This window comes from Monodelphis domestica, chromosome 8 (assembly GCF_027887165.1).
Source record: "Monodelphis domestica isolate mMonDom1 chromosome 8, mMonDom1.pri, whole genome shotgun sequence".
NCBI lineage: Eukaryota > Metazoa > Chordata > Mammalia > Didelphimorphia > Didelphidae > Monodelphis > Monodelphis domestica.
The window spans coordinates 139437152-139460190 of record NC_077234.1 but is presented as its reverse complement, the minus strand read 5'-3'; positions in this window follow the sequence as shown (position 1 = coordinate 139460190).

Here is a 23039-nt window from a genome sequence, read left to right as displayed (position 1 = left end):
GGCTGCAATTAGCCACTCAACTTTATGCCCTCTTAAGTCAGAAGGAGAGTATGAATTCAGTTAATGATGTTTTTCTCTGCCCTCTCCTAATTCTCTTCTTGTCACTTTGTTTGGCCTTGTGTTTAACAGGTAGTCTTTGTCATTAAAGCAGTATGGAGAAAAATCCTTAGGAGATGTGTTATACTAAGATTTCTAGTTAGCAGCATGAATTTTAGAGCAATTTTAGGGCATGCATGAGTATTAAGACTCATAAATAATAAGTTATTTCAATGATCTGTATTAATCTGGGTACTGATTTATTACTAGGGAGTACAGTATAGTTATAATAGGAAACCTATTTTATTAATCTATGAAACTCTTATTGATAGTCTAGAAAATGGGTATTTGATCTACTTGTAATACCCTAAATGCCTTATTAGACAAAAATCTCTTTTGAGGCATAAAGGATTTCTTAAGAAATGTCTACATTGTTCCAGGGATCAATGTAATTAGCAAATATACCTTCTTAAAAGATGATTACTTGAATGTCCCATTACTTGTAGTGGATCTCCTTTTTATTTGGAAAACATGCTGAAAATACTCTGGGACAACTAGAAAATACCTTTGTGAAATCATCTGCTTTTTCTGCACAGAGTTGAAGACTAATTAATTAATTTGGTGTTTCCAGGAAAAATATAGATTATATCCCACAATATCAAAATCTCATGATAAGCAAATTACCTTGTCATCTCCATAAAAGATTATTATATAAAAATCCATTAAATATATCCTTGAAGTCAATAAACAATAGGAAGGATTTATAAATTGTTGTATATATATAAACAAAGACATGTTTATATATAAAGTAGATCTTTATAATCTCACAATTACAAATACTTTGAAATGAGTAGAAAAATGGATGTTTTGCCATTTATTGATTGCAGTTTTAACCATATGTATAAATATGAATGTGTATGTGGACATGCAATAAACAACATCTGCCTCATAGGATTATTGTGAGGATCAATTGAGATAATGTATGTAAAATTGTGTACAAACCTTCAATAAGTTTATGAATGCCATTTAATAGTATTAATGTGGATTTTCAACGAATATGTAAGCAGAGACAAGAACTGCAAGGTCCTGCTTGCCTAAAAAGTCTTTCTGCTCATGTCTAGTGTGATAAAGGATGAAAAGGTTTGCAATTTGCAAAACTGTTGCAAAAAACTGAGAAATGCAAACCTTAGGTATGATTGACAGTGGCATGTGACTAAGGGTCACATTGGAGCCTGAACTTGGGGATCTGGGAAGATTCTATGACCAACAGTTTGTCTTCTGAGTGTGTCTGCTCTCCTTGAATGACCTAGTCTGCTCTCCTGGAAGTTCTTAAGAGAAGTTTGCCTATGATCAACAGAGGAAAGAGTTTTTTTCTGGATTCTGGCTGCTGGCAGCATCAGTCTGGATTTACTTGAACACCTATCAGCAAAAGATCCTGGCTCTTTTTGATTTGGACTCCTGTTGTAAGATTGGGATATTATATTTGGGAAGTTAAAATTTTAGTTTAGTAATATAGTTAATATAGTTTAGTTAGTTTTAAAATAAGAATAAAAATAAGTATATGCCTAAACCCTTATTCCTTTCCCTTCCCAAACAATAAAGCAGATTTATTTATATGTTTTCCTCTTGTTTCTCCCTTACCCCAAATCCTACCTTAAAACTAGTGATGAATTATACATATTTTGTCTTAGAAGCAGCATTATATAATGGAAAGCATACTGGCCGTGGAGTGAAAATAAGCTGGATTCCAAATCTAACCCAGTTCCTTATATCTTCTATATATCACTGCAATTCAATTCAATTCAATTCTTCAGTTTATTCATCTGTAAAATATAGAATTTAACTGAGGGGGATCTAATATGTCTTCCAGCACTCAATCTATGGTCTTGCAGTCTCTATTCAACTCAGAGAGAAATGACATAGCAACTTCTGACTACCTTCTCTGGAGTCATGATGGGGGAGGTGGGGTACTGTAGTTTGTACTGGAGAATGAACATGCCAGTAGAAATGAAATGCTGATCATTCAAGAAGTGAAGCAAATAAAGGTCTTTTTGGCTCTAAGTTACAAAGAAAGCAAGTGAAGGAGAAAAAATTAAGCTGAAATAGCATTCTGCTTCTGTCTTCAGAGAAAAAGATAAAACACAGATGCCAGAAGAAAATATAATCTTCCCAGAGGAAAGAAAAGAAGTAATAAAAGAAACCAGAATTATAGAACAGATGTTCAAGAAAGAGGAACTTTAAAAGAAAAGAGGCAAAATTGAAGTCTAAATTTCATTCATGTCAGAAATGGGGAAGTTAGCATAAATATAAGCAAATATCATACAACCATACACATACATACGCAACAAACTCTATCCAGAATTTAAATCAGTAAGCCTAAAAAGCCACTACTTGCTTAACATTAAAGTAAATACTGAAATAATAATATTTGTTATCTTAACTTCTCAATGGAAAGAAATGAAAATCAATGAAATGGATTTAGAAAATGGAGATTATAGTGAAAAACAACAATAACCTAATGCTTCTAGAGTATTAAAAATAGGTTGGGAAGACAGCAATTAGTTGGTTTTATTAGGTAACATTTAGGAAAGTGTTTAGGAATTTGGCTCAAAAATAATAAATATGTAAAGTAATTAAAACATGATTGAGGCAAACTTAAATGTTAACATAAAAAAATAGGGAACAATTATGTAAACTAGTGTCTGAAAGAAAACTTTTTATTTGATGTCTGTGTAACCTGGAAATGAGAAAGTGATGGTGAATTATGTTTAGCGCTAATTCTATTTTTAAATCATTATTATTAAGAGCAGGTATTTAACATTTTTAAAAAGTCCTGAAAATCAGAACAATTTGAAAACATCAGAGACACTTCTAGAAATATATTTTTTTTACCTTTTCTCCCCAAACAAATATGTAGGCATCAAAAGAGAAAAATTATGTAAAGTTATATGTGACTTAGTGTACAGATATATGAAAAGAAACCATTATTATCTAATTTATAGCTGTGGATATGAGGAGGGATTGGAGACATTCTTTAATCAATAATATGTATAGAGATTATCTATGTGGCTACAGTAGAGCAAAAACTAGATCCTAGGGATGCCTTGGAACTTACTAAAGAATAGGTTTAATTCAGTACCGTGAGTGCTGAAGAAGATAATAAGACTTGAAAGAGAACAGCCTAAAATTGTATTAATAATTTTGACTTCCAGGAAAGAAATCTTCAAAATGCATTCTTTTTCATTTAATGTGATATGCCACATATAGGCCATATGAGGATAATAAGGCAGAAAATCTCTACTGTATGATTTTGAGGGAGAAAATTTCCACCATTTGAAATATTTAACTTTGGTAAACACCAGATATAATTTGCCATTTCTCTGTTGTACTATTTACTGTTGTGAATCTTAAATTTTCTCAGACTCTTTCTTGGAACATTATCTTAAGGCTATGGTTAAGGTTATTCCCCATTTAAACAATGGAGGTACTTGATCAGGAATGTATTGGGAATTTTAAAATTACTCCACCCATACTTAGGCATACTTTAGGGGAAGATAAAGTAGTAAAACTCCTTAGTGAACAATGAAGGTACTTAACTCAACCTTATAGTGAGGCCAAAAGCCCTTAAGCTAGGTCTATTTTTAGATCTAATACAAAAAGGTGCTAAGTACATACAAAGGTCAAATTGATCACAAAAGGTCAGGCAACTGGCAAGGGGCAAGCTTAGCAAAGAGGTGTGAAAAACTCAGAAGTTTTAGTCTACCCAGAGAAGGTGAAAACTAAAAACTAAGAATGGGCTGTCCTAGGAAAAGCATCTACAGTGATTGGTAGACTTAAAGGGGAGGTGACACAAGAGAAAATTTTCTTTAAAAGGAAGGAGCTGGAGGGCTCTAAAATTAGTTCAGCTTTGGTAGCTGAATTGAAGGTCTGGAGTCAGAGGAGGCTGCTGGGTCTCTGAACACTAGAGTTTTTCTTGGAAAGATCTTGTGGTGAGTGATTAAAGACGTAGTTCCTCTCTTAAAAATAAAGGCCTAGGCCATTGGACTAGGCCCTAGGCTTTTCCTACTATTTCCTCTTACTTTGTCTCTTTCCCTTTCCCTTAATTCCTTCATTTATATAAATTAAAATATCCATAAAACCCAGGTGCCTTGGGTATTTCATATTGGGGAATTTTTCCCATGGCAACCACTTATTTTTTATATAAAATCAAGATGCTAAAAATTATCTTTACAGTTTGGGCAATTCACAGTCTTGAAAACCATATATATATATATATATATATTTTTTTTTTTTTGCGGTCATACTGTACCAATAAAGGAATGCAAAAATTTGTAACATTTTCTCTCCTCTCCTAACATGCCCATTCCCAGCCCTGTCCCTCCTCCCCTGCCATTTTCCATCCATCCCACTTCATGAAAATTTAATTGTTAGTTTCTTGGTATAGGAAACCCAAGTTTAAAAAGAAAATACTACTTCATCAAATAAAATTCACTTATTAATTCATTGATACATATCTATGATATTTAGAGACACACATTTTTAAAAGGAAGAATCTTATTTAGAATTCCCCTTTTATAAATACTATTAAATAATATAAATATAACTCACCTCTAATCTTTTATATGTAAAATTGTGTCATCCTTCCATTTTTTAAAATAAAAAATGTAATTCTTGGTAGCTGTTTTTAACTGATGTAGAAAATGGGAAAGCTGAAATGAGAAAGGAAAAAATCAGTATTGGAAAAAGAATCAAGTTATTGAAAAATTAATAGAATCAAGTAAAATATCAAGTAAAAATTCAAGAAAAAAGAAGCAGGATAGCACCAGAGACAGGATATATAAAGGATACAAAAGATTGAAGAATGGAAAGGATTAAAGACAAAATAAAGATAGTGTGAGAGTTATGAAAATGATATTGTAGGAGAAAGAAAAACAAACCAAAGATGATACAAAATGTAAGTTGCACAATTCAATTTAAGACTATTTTATCTGGAAAAATTTAATTAGAAAAAGAAGAATAAAAAAGTATTTGTACAAAGGAAAGATTTCATTACTTATGGGAATACAATATTTTAAAATAATATTGTGGCTATATTAAAGATGAATATTTTGATATCTAATAGTAGGAAAAGGAATAAAAATATGCATTATCAGTATGTGTATAAAAATAGAAATTAAACAAACATTTAGATTTGGAGGTAAAATTATGTGAATTTAAGTTATTTGTGAGTTTTAAAGAGAAATGTGAGTCTCTGAGAGTCAAGATGATATTATTTGAATCACTGAAGGATGGAAATCTATAGAGATTCTTCTCTATGTATCATTACCTGGGGAGAATGGAATTCACAGGAGAAAGGAAAATAGTCCCTGTACTCAAGGAACATTCTATTGAGGAAACATGGTACATAAAGGGAAGCTAAAAAGTGGGGGGGGGTTGAAATAAGGGTAGGAAGAGAAAAGATAACCAGACAGCATTTAATACAGAAAATTTAGAGAGTTAGGAGTGGAGCCTGTAGAGAAATACAGGCATGGCTGATCTGGGCATTTCCTCACAATAGTGATTCTAGGAGGAATCATCCAAATGGAGGAAAAGGACCTAAGGGCAAAGACTAATTTCCAAAGTGAGAAGTTTAGGGGTGAATTGATAGCCTAGGGTGAGGAAGAAGGATCCATGTATTTTTTTTGGGGGGGAGGTGCTGCAATTGTCAGGACTCTAGTGCTTATCTGATTGTCTGCAGCATCTGGTTAGTGGTTGTTATTGATCAACAGGAAGAATGTGGACCACTTCTCCACAATGACTTTCCCTTGCAGTAATGACTGGGGGGCCAGTCTGGAAGCAGGCTAAAGTTCTGGTTAATCCTGGTTTTTGGGTTTTTTTTTTTTTTTAGTGTCAACATCCTAGACTTTCTCTATATGGATTTGAGGAGAGATGGTGTAATGATACAGGTTTTTATGTATTGTAACCTGAGTCATCAATGCAATCTACTTTTCCACCCGATGAGAAAACTTCTCAAGAGTGAGGTTATGTTTTCATGGAGCTATGAAATTGAGATGGACTCAGCTGAATTAAGCTTGGCTTACATTGAATCATTACTGATAGATGCAAAGAGGATTAATTTCTTTGACCAAGAGGGCCAGGACACAATTTCTCTTCAGCATTACCTATACCATTCTAGAAGTGAAGCTCCTAATAAGGACTTGATCTTTGCTACTCATTTTGATTTCATAAGGAAAAACAGAGAAGCTTATTTATACTTTGGTGAACTATCCTAAAGAGAAAATTTGAGGGACGTCTGGTGGTTCAGTGGATGGAAAGGCAGCTTCGGAAATGAGAGGTCCTGGATTCAGATATAATGTCAAACCCTTCCTAGCTGTGTGACCCTAGGCAAGTCACTTAACTGCAAGCACCTATCCCTTACCACTCTTCTGAGTTGAGTAGCATTGATTCTAAGGTGGAAGGTAAGGTTTTTGTTGTTGTTTGTTTCTTTCTTTTTAAAATACACTGGATGGTGACTGAAGAGCTAGAATTATAAGTAGGGGAGTATATTTCTCCTCATTAGGGTTATCCTTAAACCCTGGAGCATTTGAATATAACTATATGTTGGTTGGATCTATTAATATAAGAATACATTTGAGTGAGCCAGGCAAGCCCAGAGACTGACTAGAATATTTGTGCATCACATAAAGCTTTGACTATATCCCCAGTGTCTGCTTTGTCTATATGCCACTACCCTGAAAATTCTACTTTTTTTGCAGAATTATATGAAGAAAAACAAGCAAAGAAAGAAGGAAAAGCGAGTGTTAGAAATGCACTTAATTAGAGGTAGGAAATTACGTAATCAGGGCAGCTAGATGGGTTCAATAGATAGGGCACTCAGCATGAAGTCAAGATTTGAGTTAAAATATGACTTCAGGAACTTACTAGCTGTGTGACCTTGGGGAGGTCACTGAATTCTGTTTACATCAGTTCCTCATCTGCAAAATGAGCCGGGGAAGGAAATGGCAAATCACTCCTATGTCTTTGCCAAGAAAACCTCAAATGGGATCACTAAGAGTCAAATACAACTGAAACGATTTAATAAGAGCACAAATTACACATCACAAAATGCTAGAATTTTAGAAAGAATCTCCTTTAATCCCCTACCTTTGTGCTTTCTCCAAAATCGTAATTAATGGAAGCATGAAAATTTATGCTTACTGAATTGGCCTTTTTTACTTTATCAGACTAACATACTCCATATTTTTATGTTAGAATTTATATGCAACACAAAATCTGAGAAAAAAACAACAACACACAAGCAAATAAATGAACAACCCTGCATAAACAAATAACTCATCCAATATTCTGACAATGAAAGATATAATTAAGCCTGAGTGCATTGCCACACTATAATTGGAAGTCTGACCACCCTGCTTCTTCTAAGAGTGGGCATGTTATAGGAAACAGAGCAGTTTTCCCTTATATTTTTCCCTTTTCCACATGATTTTTTTCTGAAATCTGTTTGTCCTTGATGTTGCTTCTGGGGTAGAAAGGAAATATAAAACCATGAACCACAGTTTCTCTTTTAATCCTGTTCCACATAATTCTTCTACCGAAAGAAATGCTTAGAGAACTACATTCCATCAAAATGTGAAACCATGCATTGTTCTAAGGCTTTCTTAATTTTTTCTTAAAGGTGATTTTTCTATATATTTTTCTATATATTTTCTATATATTTTTTTCTATATATATTTCTATATATTTTCAATATAAGCATTGAATAGGAAAGTGAATATAACATTGAAGGGCTCATTCTAACGTTAGAGCTTTCCTGCACTTGACAATATTGCTAAAGTCTTTGCCAATAAACAGTAGGAAAAAGACTAGATCCTTTGGTAATCGATTAAAAGGTATAGTGATGATTTTTTAACAACTAATTTCTACCCTCTCCTCTCCCAAGAAGTGGGCATATACACTTTTAAGTTTGATGTGCATTATTAATGTGTTTTTGAAAATAAACAATCAATAAAACAAGTTGTCAAGCTCAGATTGGTAATGAATGCTAATTTCCAAATTTTAAAATTTATATTGAATATCTATCAACCTTCTCTTTCCAAAAAATTCTGACTCTAAAATACCTCTGCCTTTAATGCTTTTGTCTTCTCTCTGAAATGATCTCCACATTCTATTATGAGCCATATTAAACATATCTATACACTTACATGCATATTATGTGTATATACTGTATATTTATATCATTTATGCCTATTTTATTTATTTTCTCCCTAATTAAGGTGCCAAGTGTCTCCTTGAGGATATGTATTTTTCCCATGTTTTCCCCAAAACTTAACAGTATTTTTGCATAATAAGTACTTAATAAATGATTATTCATTTGATTTATCTTGAAACATGATATGTATCTCTGTGTGTGTTAAGGATGCCAATAACACAACAAAAGAAAGGGAAAAATAGTCAAAAGATATATAGGAGCACCACCAAGGGAGAAAAGTACAACAAATTTTTCCTAATTTTAATGGGTTTAAATATTCTGAAAATGGTCTTAAATATGCTAACACGGACAGATCATTTAGCTTTTCAGAGCTCCAATTTTCATTCTGAAAGATGGTTATATGACTGCTTCTACACACTTTACACAGCTGTCTGTGGATCAAATATGATACTATCTTTTAAATAGTAGATATATTGTTGAGATAAAATCAGTTCTTCTTGTATGATTCAGCATTACCACTAAGTTTCTGAAAAATGCCCAGGAAATACAGTTTGTTTTGTTTTCCCTCTTCCACAAATAAATATTAATTATAAAAATATGACCTTTTTTACAATGTCAGTGAATTGGAGAAAATTAGCATGAGATTCTTTATTGTCTTCAGTACCAGACAAAATATTAGAGAAATGGGCATGAAAATTAAAGAATGCAACTTTAATTATATCCTCAGGGAATATTTTATCTACTGAGATAAATATAAATCAATACCATAAAACATAAGAAACAAATAAAAAGGTTTTTCAGTGCTTATTATATGTCAAACACTGTGTTAAGGGCTTGGGATACAAGGAGAAAAGCAAAGATAGTTCCTTTTCCCAAGGAAATACTATTATATGTTGTGAAATTTATAAATTAATTTTTAATCTTTCTTAGTAACATATTCTTGAAGTGAAAAAATCAACAAAACCACAAATCCAACTGTGATTTGTAATGCTTTTTTCCAAATTATAAAATCAAATATTTAACAATCTCCTCATTCCATACCCTTAATCTTAAAATGTATGTCTTCAAATATCTCCAGATTATATATGTATATAAATATATAGATATGTATGTGTGTATATTACTATTTTTAATCTTATATAGACTATCTATATACATGCATAGATACATTATACATATACATATATGTGCATATAAACACACACATATGTACTTTAAGAATATTTCACAATTAGAGACTGCAGCCATAGAAGAGAGAATTTGCACATTGAAGGAGAGGAATTCTGAATCTTATTTCCTTTTTAACAATTAGTTTTCTTACTGATCCTAGCCTTTCTTCTAATTATTTCTTTCTGATTACATGGCTTTCTAATGAAATCGAGTAAAATAAAAAGTAGAACTCTCAGCTTCAGACAAACTTTTTAATTCATTTTTTCTTGAGCCATGTGCATTTCCACTCTACAGAATCTTTCTCCGATATTTGTCTCATATAAAACCATATGTCAAACTTCAAAGCAAGTCCCACCTACTACATGAAGATTAACATAATTGAATTTTTGATCATTTCTTCTTTTGATTGCCTATAATATTTGTATCTTTTTTAATGGTATGGGAGGGGAAAGAGAAATGATGAACCATATTAGAACTTCAAATGAAACTAATTTTTTTTAGGACAGTCCATCTTATTTATTTTATTTTGTTGTTATTATTTCAAATATTTATAAATCCAAGCAAAATAAGCATTTCCATATATAAAGAAAAAGAAGATATTACACAAATATAATCACAAGTCTCCTATTTGTTTAACTTACTTTTTATATCTACATAATATCCTATTCACAAGTGTTCCAACCCCTTTCCACCATCCCTGTCTCACATAGGATATCATCAGAAAGGCCAACATGTTCATATTAATTAAACCTTTCTTCTTTTATCTTTCTGTTTACTTTCTGGAGGTAACATTCTTAGTTTATTCTTCCAGTATCTGTTCTATGACCACGTATAATGTTCTCCTGGCTCTATTCATTTCACTGTTAATTATCTTCTGTAGTTCTTTACAAGCTATTTTAAAAAAAAAATCAGTCTGTTCATCATTTCTTATGGTGCAGTAGTACTCCATCACAATCATATACTAAAATTTGTTGAGACATTCCCCAATTGATGGGTACCCCCTCAGTTTCTAATTCTTTGCCACCACAAATAGAGCTGCTCTAAATGTTTTGGAACCTATGGGCTCTTTTCCTCTTTTCCTAATCTTGGGAAACAGGTCCAGAAATGTTATTGTTGGGTCTAAGGATATATAGTTTTATAACTTTTGGAGTAATTTCAAATTGTTCTCTAAAATGGTCAAATCAGTTCACAGCTCCACCAACAGTACAGTCGTGTCTCTGCTTTTCCACATCTCTAATATTTGTCACTGCTTTTTTGTAATTTTATTTTTATTTCATTTTTTTGGAATGAAATATCTCTATCCTTCTTATCCATATGTAAAGTAAATAAAATTTCTGTGCATCTCCTAATACTCATTAAGTATTTCTAACCATATTATGACAAATTTGAAAACTCAATGATTTGGATCTTCCAGAGTAGAGCTTCTTTTGCAGCCTCAAACCCCTGTTGTTGATAGTAATACATGAAGCTACACAATGATTCATTTACTTTTTTAATTCTATGGGGCATGGGGAGTAACTATGCAATTTATATTCTTTCCAGTGATAGTAAAATCATTGATAGAACATGACTTTGAACAAAGGAAATACTCTATAACTATTTGTTTAATTAATTTATAAAAATAATGAAAAGACACTTTGGTGGTTTTCTACATCATTCTCAATATTACTACATTTAAATACTAATCCTCAAAAAAGTAAGATATATAGAGACATTTGTACTCCAAAAGTACTGGTCTTCACTAATATCATACCTTTTGTATTATTTATGAGGACTTATGAAATTTTAGAAGATTAGTACTCAAAAGGATTATTGAGTATCAGTTCCTTTAAAGATGAGATAAATAAGGCCAATAAAGGTAAATAATTTACTTATATAGCCAGTCTGTAAGTAAATTGCCATTGAACATATCTTAAAAGTATTGGTTTTAATGTTTTTACTATAAGAAACAATATGCAGGATGATTTCAGAAAGCTGGAAGGACTTATGTGAACTGATGCAAAGTGAAGTGAGCAGAACCAGAAGTTGTAAACAGTAACAGTAATATGTTTTGATGAGTGACTGTGAATGACCTAGTTATTTTTAGCAATGCAGTGATCCAAGGCAGTCCCAGAGTCTAATGACGAAAAATGGCTTTTGCTGTTAGAGAAAGAACTGATGGAGTCTGAAGTCAGACTGAAACATACTATATTTTACTTTCTTCTTTTATTTGAGATCTCTTCTATAAAATGACTAATATGGAAAATTATTTTACATGATTACATATGTAAAATCTTTATCAGATTGCTTATATTCTGAGGGATGGGTTAAGGTTTAAATGAATGAAAGAAAGATAGTAAGAAAGAAGGGAGAGAATTTGGAATTCACATTTTTTCTCTTTTTTTTCTTGTTTACATCTGGTTTATTCTTTGATTTAATTGATTCACTTAATGCAGAGTCCAGGTAAGCTTCACTCATACATAAATGAGGAAACTGAGTGCAGGAAAAAGAAGGCTTTCTTTTTACCCCCAAAGGACACATAATGGCACTCAAACCTAGAATTTAGGTCTTTTGGCTCTCATTCAGTACTCTGCATAGTTGATGATGTTGTTGTTGATGACATTGATGATATTGTTGATGACCTTGATGTTGTTGACCTTGATGTTGTTGATGATGATGTTGATGATGTTAGTGATGTTGATGATTTTGGTGATGTTGAGGTTCATGATGATGATGATGATGAATGATGATGATGATATTTATGTTGATTGAATTTGGAGTTGAGGTTTTACTTTCATTTGAACCTTTCTGACCCTTATCAATATTATTATTAAAATGTTCTTGAAGACTGTCTCTAACCTCTTTCACCCTTCCATTATATTGGTCTTGTTCCCTTGTCACCCCATGTGCTTCTTTATGAAATATAAAATTACCCCATTTTATTTCTTGTCCCCTTTCTCTTAGTATTATCCTCTCTCTTTACCACCAGTTTTCCACTACATGATTTTCTTGTTTTAATTTATGTGCCTCTATTTCAAGATGACATATTTTGGTTTTTATTTTTAAGTTATTTTCCCAATTGTCTTTAACCTCTCTTGACTAGTTTTTGAATTGTGTTTTGACTTCTTCCAAAACATGAGTCTAATTCTCTGGAGTTTCTGCATTTTTGACTGGTGTTTCTTGATCCTCCTCTATTCCATTTACTTTTTGTTCATTACCTGAATAGAAGCTGTCGATTGTAATTTCTTTTTTCTTTTTCTTTATTTCTTTTTTTTTGTTGTTTACTCATATTTTTTCCTTCTTTCCCCCCTGTCATTGGCTGTAATCTTGCTCCTCTGGTTACTTGCTGGATCTGTGGGTTTGGGTATTCTATCCTGAAGGGGCTTATTCTCTGCTCTACTGATTGACTAGATTAGGCAGATGGAATATTAATGAACCTCAAGGTTAGATCTTCCCCAGTTGGCATCAGAAATTGAAGATGAAGGTGAAGGTGTGAAGGCTGAAGGGAGCTGTGCTTCTCAAACTATTATCAAGGTATTTCATCTTCTGTCATGGTTTCAGCCTTTGTCCTGGGATGGGAGTTAGCAGGATTATTACCCAGGCTCTCAGCACAGTCAGTGGGGAAAGGGTGTTGCATATTGAGCTTTCCTACCCTCTGAAGGCTTCTTCTCTGCCCTATTGATAGACTAGATTAAACCAGGGTGGGACTGATCTATAGAGTTGGATGTGCCCTAAAGCCAAAACCTTAAGAAGCAAAGATCCAAGATGGAGAGTAGTGGATGCAACTAAGCTCCACTCTCCTCTGAGCCTCTTCTCCAGCTGCCTCCATGCAGGCTATGGTTAGAGCCCTGAGCCTAGCACAACTGTGGCAGCAAGGCATTCCCTCTGGGCTGGAGCCCTCTCCCAGAGATTCCAGCAACCACCAGAGACTCAGAACAGTAGGTGGGGGAGGGGTCCTGGGACCTTCCTTCTTCCTTTTTCCTTAAACCTGAGAATTCAGCTTTCTCTGTGTACCTTTTAAGTTGAATTGAGCAGGAGGGTCCCCTGGCTCTGTCCTTTTGTTAGATCTGGTTTTCTGTCCCCTTGAGGTGCTTTGTTTCTGATTGGCGTACAAGGTTTTTCACAGAGGTCTGGACTTTTGCTACTTCTAAGTGACCATCTTAACTCCGCCCCCCCCCCCTTTGTCATTTTAGCTAGTCTGGTGAGTATGAGATGAAATCAGAGTTGTTTTGGTTTGCATTTCTCTAAACAGTAGTGATTATATAGATAGTAGATATACATGATTTTGATTTTTTAAATCTGAAAATTGTATGTTCATTTGTTTTATCCATTTATTAATTGGGGGATGGCTCTTATAATAAATTTGGCAAAGTTCACTATTTATTTTAGATATGAGATATCTATCTGAGAGAATGTCTATAATTTTTTCCCCAATTTTCTGCTTCCCTTCTAATCTTGGCAACATTTATTTCATTTGTCCTTTTTTACATTTCCCAATATTCTTCATCACTCCTTGACTCATAAATTCCTCTTTATCCACATTACCTGATAGGTAATATGTTCTCCATTCTTCTAATTTACTTATGGTATCTCCTTTTATATCTATATCATGTGTCCATTTTGATATTATCTTAGTGAATGGTGTATGATACTGTGTTTTAACTAGTTTCTGCCAAACTAGTATCAAGTTATTTCCACAATTTTTTCCAAACTGTGATCTGTTATTCTGAAATTCTGGATCTATGATTTTGTCAAATACCATGTTTTCATAATATTTTGCTGTTGTTTGTTGTATATCTGTTTTTCCCCCTATTGGTCTTTCTATTTCTTAGCTAGTAATGAAACAATATTTCTAAAAGTGCTTGGTCTAATACTACACACATGAAGAGTCTATATAAATTATTTTCCCCTTCAATTTCACTTTTTTCCTGCTATGCATCTGGGAGCAGAGGATGTTTCCCCTGTTGCCATAATTGTGTAGAAGTGATGGGAGAGGGGCAGTAATGAAGCACAAACACAGATCTATTCATATTAAATTAGTAGAAAAAAGGAACAAATCACTGATAGTTGCAGTAGTCATTAATTCTACCTTTTAGCACCTTGTCTAGTCATTACATTAGAATACTCTGTTATACATTATTGTTTGTAATATACATTTAACAGTTATTAGATTACTTCTATTTTTGTGTACATCTTCTATATCTTCAAATTATAAGCTTATTTGAGGATAAGAATACTGTGTATCTTTTGTTAATGTTATAATAATGTTCAATTAATATTGATGATGATCTAGGTACATCTAAAAGATTAAATAGGAATTTTCTGATCCCAATTATCTCTACATATTTAATTTAGTAAAAGTAGTTTAGTATAATTGTTATTTTTTAAAAAATATTTCAGTGGAAGAGAGTAGAATATTTTTCAGTACAGCTTTTAAAATTTTCCATCCAAGTAAGGTTATAATTCCTCTTCTCCTTCTAGACACATGTTTGTTTTTTTTTGCCACTGATTTCCTGAGAGTCCTGAAAATATTATTGAAGCAAAAAAAGAATTAAAAAAGTGATTTAATCATTCTGAGAAGATAGCATTAAAATGTTTATTAAGTTTACTTTTTTAAAAAAATTATAATCATGCAATATCCCAATGAGCTTCTTAAAATTGGATGTTGCCTGCACATGACTACAGATATCTGTTGATGTTTCAGGAAATGTTTGCACACACGTATGTTTTAAATATTAAAACTAATATAATTGTATAATTTGGAAAGGTACTGATTAATAGATTTACTAATATTCTTTTCAGCTCTATTTGAACAAAATTTGCTTTAAGACATGTGAATTATATATATATATATGTGTATATATATATATATATATTTAAAAGATGGCTTTCTAAATATTCCCAATTGATAAGCTGACTTCATAAAACAATGAAAAAATCCATACTTTCTTTTCCCTCAAAATATAAAACCTAATGATTTTTCTTACAAACAATACATGATTTCATAAAATGATTATCTTTTATCTTATGGCCCTGGAAGCTAATCTCCACTCTTTATGTTTTTTAGTATTAGAAATTGTAAACAAATACTATCATAATATAATTTTTCCCTTTATTTTCTTCAGAGAACTAGTTTTGGAGCATTTCAATTATTAAAATCAAATTACTATATAAATAAATTAGAGACACAATCTGGGTTGCGAGGCTGGTTTATTCAAGCATTTGTGTCCTGCTGTGAATAAAGTTAGTGTTCTTGCAACTGCTACAGGAAATTATAATCAGATTCCATGCTATATTGCATTTAAATCCTATCTGTCCTGTAGAAGAGGAAAACTGATACATTTGTCTTAGAAAAATGCTTCATTCTCACATACTCTTTTAGATTATACAGAATATTTTACTATATGTTGTTCTCTCTCTCTCTCTCTCTCTATCTATCTATCTCTCTCTCTCTCTCCCTTCCCCCTTCTCTTTTTTGCACTCTGACACACATATCATTTTCCAGTACAAGAATTCAAGAATTCTTTCAGTTGGCTGACTCACAAAACACAACAGTTTTCAAGAATACAAAATTATAGATGATCCAAATGATAATTTTTGAATAGTTGCAAAAAATGAATTGCATTAAAAAAGCAGATTAAAAAAAGAAGTAAGGAAATGCTCTGACAAGTTATGTTATCATGATTTAAGTCTTCAAGGTGGCATGCTAGTTCTTTGGCTAACTTTATGTACATTTATAATTTATGAGAAAACATGGACAAACATTTTGAAGAATGAGGAATCATGGATAGGTTTTTATTTCTATTGTCAGTGTGGAATCTAGAAACCCCAAACTCGTAGCCCAGTAAGATCTGATGAACCCCAAATTTTAGGATTAGCTAGTAAACTGGAGAACCCAAAGCTTGTCCTTGTTTGCTATTCCCTTGAGGATCCACCATGATGGGACTCTCAGATTAGTAGTTTCAAGACAGAATAGACCCAAGGTAAATGACTATTCCAGTTAGGTGGGGCTAAGCAAATGCTAAGCACTCTTTTTGTCTTAGGTAGTTTTCCCCATTGTATGAGAGACACTTTCTTAAGAAAACCCATACCTGGGCAGGGAATACCCTTTTAGTATCCATTGTAAGCAACCCCTTGTGACAGAGACTGGCACTAGAGGAAAAGTGCCAAGCTGAAGAGTATATGAAATTGATTACCTCAACGGGGAAGGGACCCCAGGAGTGGAATTCTGAGAAGGAGAAGACTGTGGTGGAGTGAGCTCTCAGTCTTGAGAAGCCGAAGAGAGAAGGTGGGAAAAACACTTTCTCCTGAGGGTTACCCATTTTTCCTGCTGGTGACTAGAAATCTTTCCCCCCAATACTTCACAATTGAAGGGACTTCTGATGAGAAACCTGAGCAGACTTTACCTCACCTCCTGTTGCCCAGGGGTGAATCAATCTGACTTTCTCTCAGGGGGCTCAGACTGCCAAGTCCTGAGTTCCCCCCAAACTTGAGGAGGGAGAGGAAAGGATTTAGATAGAGACAGGGACCCTCTTTTCCCACTTTCCTTTTCCCATTCTTCCCTGCCCATTATTCCTTTTGTATTATCTGATTGAGTTAACATTAAAAATTATCTGTTCCCCAAGCTGAGTGTGAGTGAATGGATTAAGGGGAGACCTTTTAGTCTCAAGTAGTAGAGGCGGGACAAGAGGGACAAGAGCAAATTGGGGAGAGCAGCTTTAGCTAAAGAGGGAAGGCAGAAAGGGGGAAATCTTCAAAGCCCCTCTCTTCTCTCTGAGCCAACCCGTTATATCTCCTAACCCTGAACCCTAATTTGTGGAAGGGAGGTTTCTCCTCCCTTTCCCCCTCTCCATATCGGAAGTCCAAACTTCCATTTGGGGTACAAACTTCTCCTCTTTAATCTTTTTTTTTAAATACATCCTTCCCTTATACCCTAGCCTCTAGCTATGATTCTTTTCCCAAGCTTGGTAGTATTCTGTCAATTTAGTTTGAACACTTCCATTTCCTTGTTACTGTAGTAATGTCAATCAATCATATTTCTCTGTCCATCAGTTTCCCAAAAGGTATATAAATTCCTCAAATTCTTTTGTTCCTTGGAGTCATCATTTTCGAGTGGTTGGCTCTCACAGGGGTCAGTATCCAGAGTAATAAGAGTTTCAATCATCACAACTCTGCATGGGTGTTAGCATGCAGCTCTGCATGGAGGCCCAATTTTGCACTGAATCCCTTTCCTTAATTAAAGAATGGCTATTTAATAGTTCTGTGTTTTTTCCAAGTTAACAATATCAATGATGTGAATATTCAAGTCAATGATATTGAAGACTCAGTAAAATATTATTTAATGCTATGAAGCTTACCCTAACCAATTTTCCAATATCCCACATTAAATTATAAGGAATTAATAGTTAATATTTACACAAGAACTAACACATTCTGAGATGCTGCTGTATTATCTTCAAATATTAAAATTAGCTAGAAAAAATGAAGGCATTTTACTGGATGACCTCTATGCTGCTTTCTAATTCTATGTTCTTATGACTTCATTATGACCTAATTTCTTAAATTGCTTATGACCTATTGGTGAAATCACTGGTAACAGGTTTGAGTAAAACACTTACTTCCAACTCTGTGTATGATATTTTTTTACCTTATTTAATCTCTCTGGACTTTGATTTTTCCTGTCTTTGAATCTACACATTTATTCTAAACAGTGTTCATGATAGGACCAAATGTTTTCAAGTTGCTAATGAAATCAATCAGGCTAAAAAAACTATGCTTACCTTGAAATGACAGAACTTTAAGTCATATTCTGAAATCAATGTATTAAAGGATAGCTTATGATTAGTTTTGTCATCTTTGAAAAAAATATTTGAAAATATATAAAATGAAACATTAGTCATTTATTATCCTACAAAATACATTTGCTTAACTTAATGTATTATTATAATATTCAAATCTGCAGTAATTAAAATAAAACTTATTTCATATGTAATTCCCAAAGAGAATTTTGTGTCTTAGAAAATTTGATTGTATTGATAAAAAGAAATAATATCCATCTTCTGGATATAACTTTCAGAAACTTTAGGGTGCTATATTTACCTTTTCCATTGGATGGAATAGTTTTATCTATGCCAAAGGGGGAGGGTATAGTGATATAATAATAAATGAAAGATTAGAATGACCATAGAAAAACTCATAAGAAAATCTTTAAATAAATTATCAGTTAAAATATATGAATTTTGTTCTCTGATGAACTAGTTTCTTGTTGGTGATGAGGATATCTTCCATTTACTTAGTTTTTTTACTGTTTATGTAGCACTTTATAAACTTGATTCTTTTAAACTGTATTTCACAAATTATCTATAATGAGGAATACCCAGAGTATAAGCAATATTTTGCCTTACTATAAGAAATGTTATTACTCAAGTATTCATCATGGCTATTAATCATAATAAAACAATATATAATTTCAGAAATGTAAAGTATATAATTCTGTAGCTAGTTCTGAATTTTTCACAGGTTACTGGTATATTTATAAGTGTTTGCTCTAAGGAACTTTTATTAAAATCTCCAAATTTTTAAGTATACTTAAATATACATGTATATATATGATTATTATAATGTATATTTGTATTATATTTCTATTACTTATATAATATGCATTTCTTTCCTTCAAATGTGACTTTTACAGAAATTCATTTTTTCTTTTGATGAAAAAGAAATCTCTGAATTTTTTTAGCAGAACTAATAGTTGATCTATGAAACTTTCTTATTCCTTCTTACCTTCACTTGTCCATAATCTAGGAATCAATTTAAGGATTGTATAGGAAATGAGAGAGAGGAATGGAATGTCTATATTCTATAATTTTAGTTTACTTCTTAACACAGACATTTTATTTTCACTTCTGAATACAGAAATCACCATCTGGCTTCTGGGCTCAGGGGAGGAAAAAAAGGGGAATGATGAAAGTATATTTTTTGCAATATACACTTACTATTTGGGCCAAAAATATGCTTATAGAACCTGCCACTAACTATGGTTATACATCAGATCTACTCAAATCATAAATAACTTTCTTCAATTTTTTTTTGCATTTTAAAATGGATTTTCCCTTTATTTGTTCGTACATTTATTTAACATATAGTCCAGAAAAGCTGATACAAAAATCTTCAAGATATGAAAATGTCAAGAACAAAATAGGTTTTTCTTTGGCCCCGAATTTAGTAGTTTCATTTATCTAACACTCATTTATCGCATTCATAAGTGCCAATATATAGCCCATAATGAATTTATCCCAGGCAGGCTGAAGGCAAGTGCTTGTACTGTGGTTCCTGCACCAAGCTGCAATTACCTTATGAAACCTGAAAAGAAAGAACAGGCCATCTTCACTTCCATGAAGATGAGACAATTCTAATTTGTAGTAATTTTTTTTTAAATAAGAAAGCACGTTACACTTCTTACTTCCAAGTTGCTACCACTGAGCACCCTGGAGGGTGAGATTTCCTATTTGCAAATTGAAAATATAATTTAGTTGTATAGTTGAAGTGACTATATCAAATCAAAAGATATTTTCCCTTCTTTTACAAATTGACTCTAAATCATTAATATAATTGAGGCAATGAAATAATGAATTATGACCTGAAAATAATTTATATTTTATCAAGCATTATTCCTCATAGGCTAAATCTACATGACCCACATGCTGGAAAAAAAAAAAACAAAGAAAGAAAGGAAGAAATTATAGATTTCAAAAGTAGTCTTTGGTCTTGACTCTGAAGGACACATGAATTCAAATTTGACTATTATTGCACATATGTTTTTGTTAAACAAAATATATATTCCACAAAGTTGCCAAAATGATCTTGCTAACTCACAAATATGACCGTATCTCTTTTTTCTTAAAAAAAACTCAATATTCTTCCTATTGTCTTAAGATAAAATAATCACTTTTTAGCCTGTCATTCAAAATCCTCAAAAAAAATTACTTCAATTTACCTTCCCAGCTTTACTTTTTACGACTCATCTTAAAAGATTTTTCTCTTAAAAATAAACTATTAACTCATTTTTCTATGTCCCACCTTTGTATATGTATATGACTTTCACTTAATACATGGAATATATTCCTAGTTGACACACCCATGTCAGAGATTATATTTTCCTTTATGGCTTAACCCAAGTACCATTCATACATAAAACCTGTCCCTTTGAATGAATATTCTCTTCCTCTGCAAATTCCCTTAAATTATAGCATATGATATATTGAAAAAGTAACTTCATGTCACAAAGATATGGTTCAAATTATCTTACCGATACATAACCAGTTTATATATTATAAGTAGCATAAAGTCTCAGTGCCCTAAGAAACTCCAAGACATGGTTATACTACTTGATGAAGGACCTTCCCCCATCTAGATTGAAGAAAATACAAGAATTTCCAAAATTCTAGAAGTTCTCAAAATACTATGGAATCAGAATTCTTGTTTTTCAGTCTCAAAGTTTCACTTCAGTAGAGCTCCTTGAGAGAAGGGATTGATTTTGTTTTTGTTTTTTAAAATTTTTATCAACACATCTACAGAACCAATCATGGTTTTAAAAATAGCAAGATGTCAGCCAGTCCTAGAGACGGGAGGTCCTAGGTTCAAATCTGGCCTCAGCCACTTCCTAGCTGTGTGACCTTGGGCAAGTCACTTAACCCCCATTGCCTAGCCCTTACCACTTTTCTGCCTTGGAGCCAATACACAGTACTGACTCCAAGACAGAAGGTAAGGGTTTAAAAAAAAAATAGCAAGATGTCTAGTAAAGTATATTGTGATTATAATCAGGTGTATATTGTCCTAGTTTCCATGTATTTCTAAGATTCAATAGACCTCCAAAGTTGAAAGCCTATAACTAATTCTAATAGGTGTGCATTTTTCAATTATTTATTTACTGGATATTATATATGTATATATATATGTATATATATATATATATATATATGACATAAGAAAATATTTTGAGTGAGCATTGACTATTACACCAGGAAAGTTCTTATCAATTCTTGACCAACAACTAAATCCTACTAATATGATAGGTTTGTTTTAATCAGATTTGGTTTTAAAAAAGTATTATTTTTCCAATCTTAAAAAATAAGGGCAGAGAGGTCAGAAAATTACTTCATATATTTCAATTTTAACAATAATAAGTATATTGAATAGGCCTTAAAAACTCTTTGCTAGTTTTCTTCTTAAATCACAAGATTGATTTTTCCAGGCAAATACCTTGTAAGAAAAGTAAATGTTTTGTAGGCATAATTGTAGCATCTCCAAGTATCACAAATCCCCCCCCCCCTTTCTTCAATCAAGGACACAGTTAAAATAAACTTGAACTCCAATCAATACAAAGGACAATTCTAATAACACTAACTCTAGAGGACTGATGATGAAGAATGATATCCACTTCCTAACAGGGAAATAATAGACTCAAGGTAAAGAATGAGAAATATATTTTGGGTCATGACCAATTCAGGATTTATTTTGTTTGATTTTTCATTTTTGCTACAAGAGCTCCTTCATCCCCACATTCCTACTTGCCTCTTTCCATTTCTTCCTCTCACCCTCCCTCTGTCTCTCTCTGTCTCTCTCTCTTTTCTTTCTTTATTTGCTCCTTCTCTACTTTTCTTCCTCTACTTTTTTGTTTCTTTCCTCTATTTTCTTTGTTCCTTCCCTTCTCCTTTCCTTCTGTCCTTCATCCCTTTTTACTTCCCTCTTTTATTTTTCCTTCCTTTTTTCCTTCTTCCTAAGAGATAGATTCTTTTAAACAACAAAACAGGAAAACTTGAGACTTTTTATATGATTCATTAACCAATCTCATCAAAATTTCTAGTATGGAACTACTATGAACATCAAAATTGATAGGAACAAGTTCAAGATTAATTCAGGACCAATCTTAAATGGTATCCTATGTTTATTTATAGTTTTACAAGTTATTATGAGTATAATATTAAATACTACATCAAGGGAAGGAAATCCTACTTCTACCTTTTTATGATGTGGTCTATGTATTTTAATAAAATTCATTGGCTATGGTTTTATCAGAACTATAATTAATGTATTTAGTTAACACTATGACGTGGGTTTTAAAGTGTTGTGATCAGGAGAACTACATTCCCCAATGTGCCCCAGGGGTCCCTCCTCCTTACTTCCAGGCATGGGATTGGTCTATATAAGGACCAATCTCACACCTAGGAGAAAACTTTGAATCCAACTAGGTTCTAAATTGAACGGAATTAGTTAATTTATGCTGGGGTAAACTCAGGTTTTTCTTATTTCATTAAAGTTAATCAGATAAAAGAAAGAGTTTTTATTTTATTCTTTTCAATGTTTTAAATAATCCTATAAAATGTCAAATTAATTCATCTATCTAGGAAGATATTCCATTTATGAACATGACTTGGATTCAGAAGAACTGGGTTCTTATCTCATTTTAATAGATATCTGATCTCAGGTAAATTGCTCAGTCTTTCTGAACCTCAGTTTTCAAAATTGAATAATGAGGATGGTAATAGAATCTCTTAACATAGAATAACCTAATTATGAGAGAAAATATTTTTTAATTTAAAAATGTAAGATACTACATAAACTTGCTAATTATTATTCAGCTGCC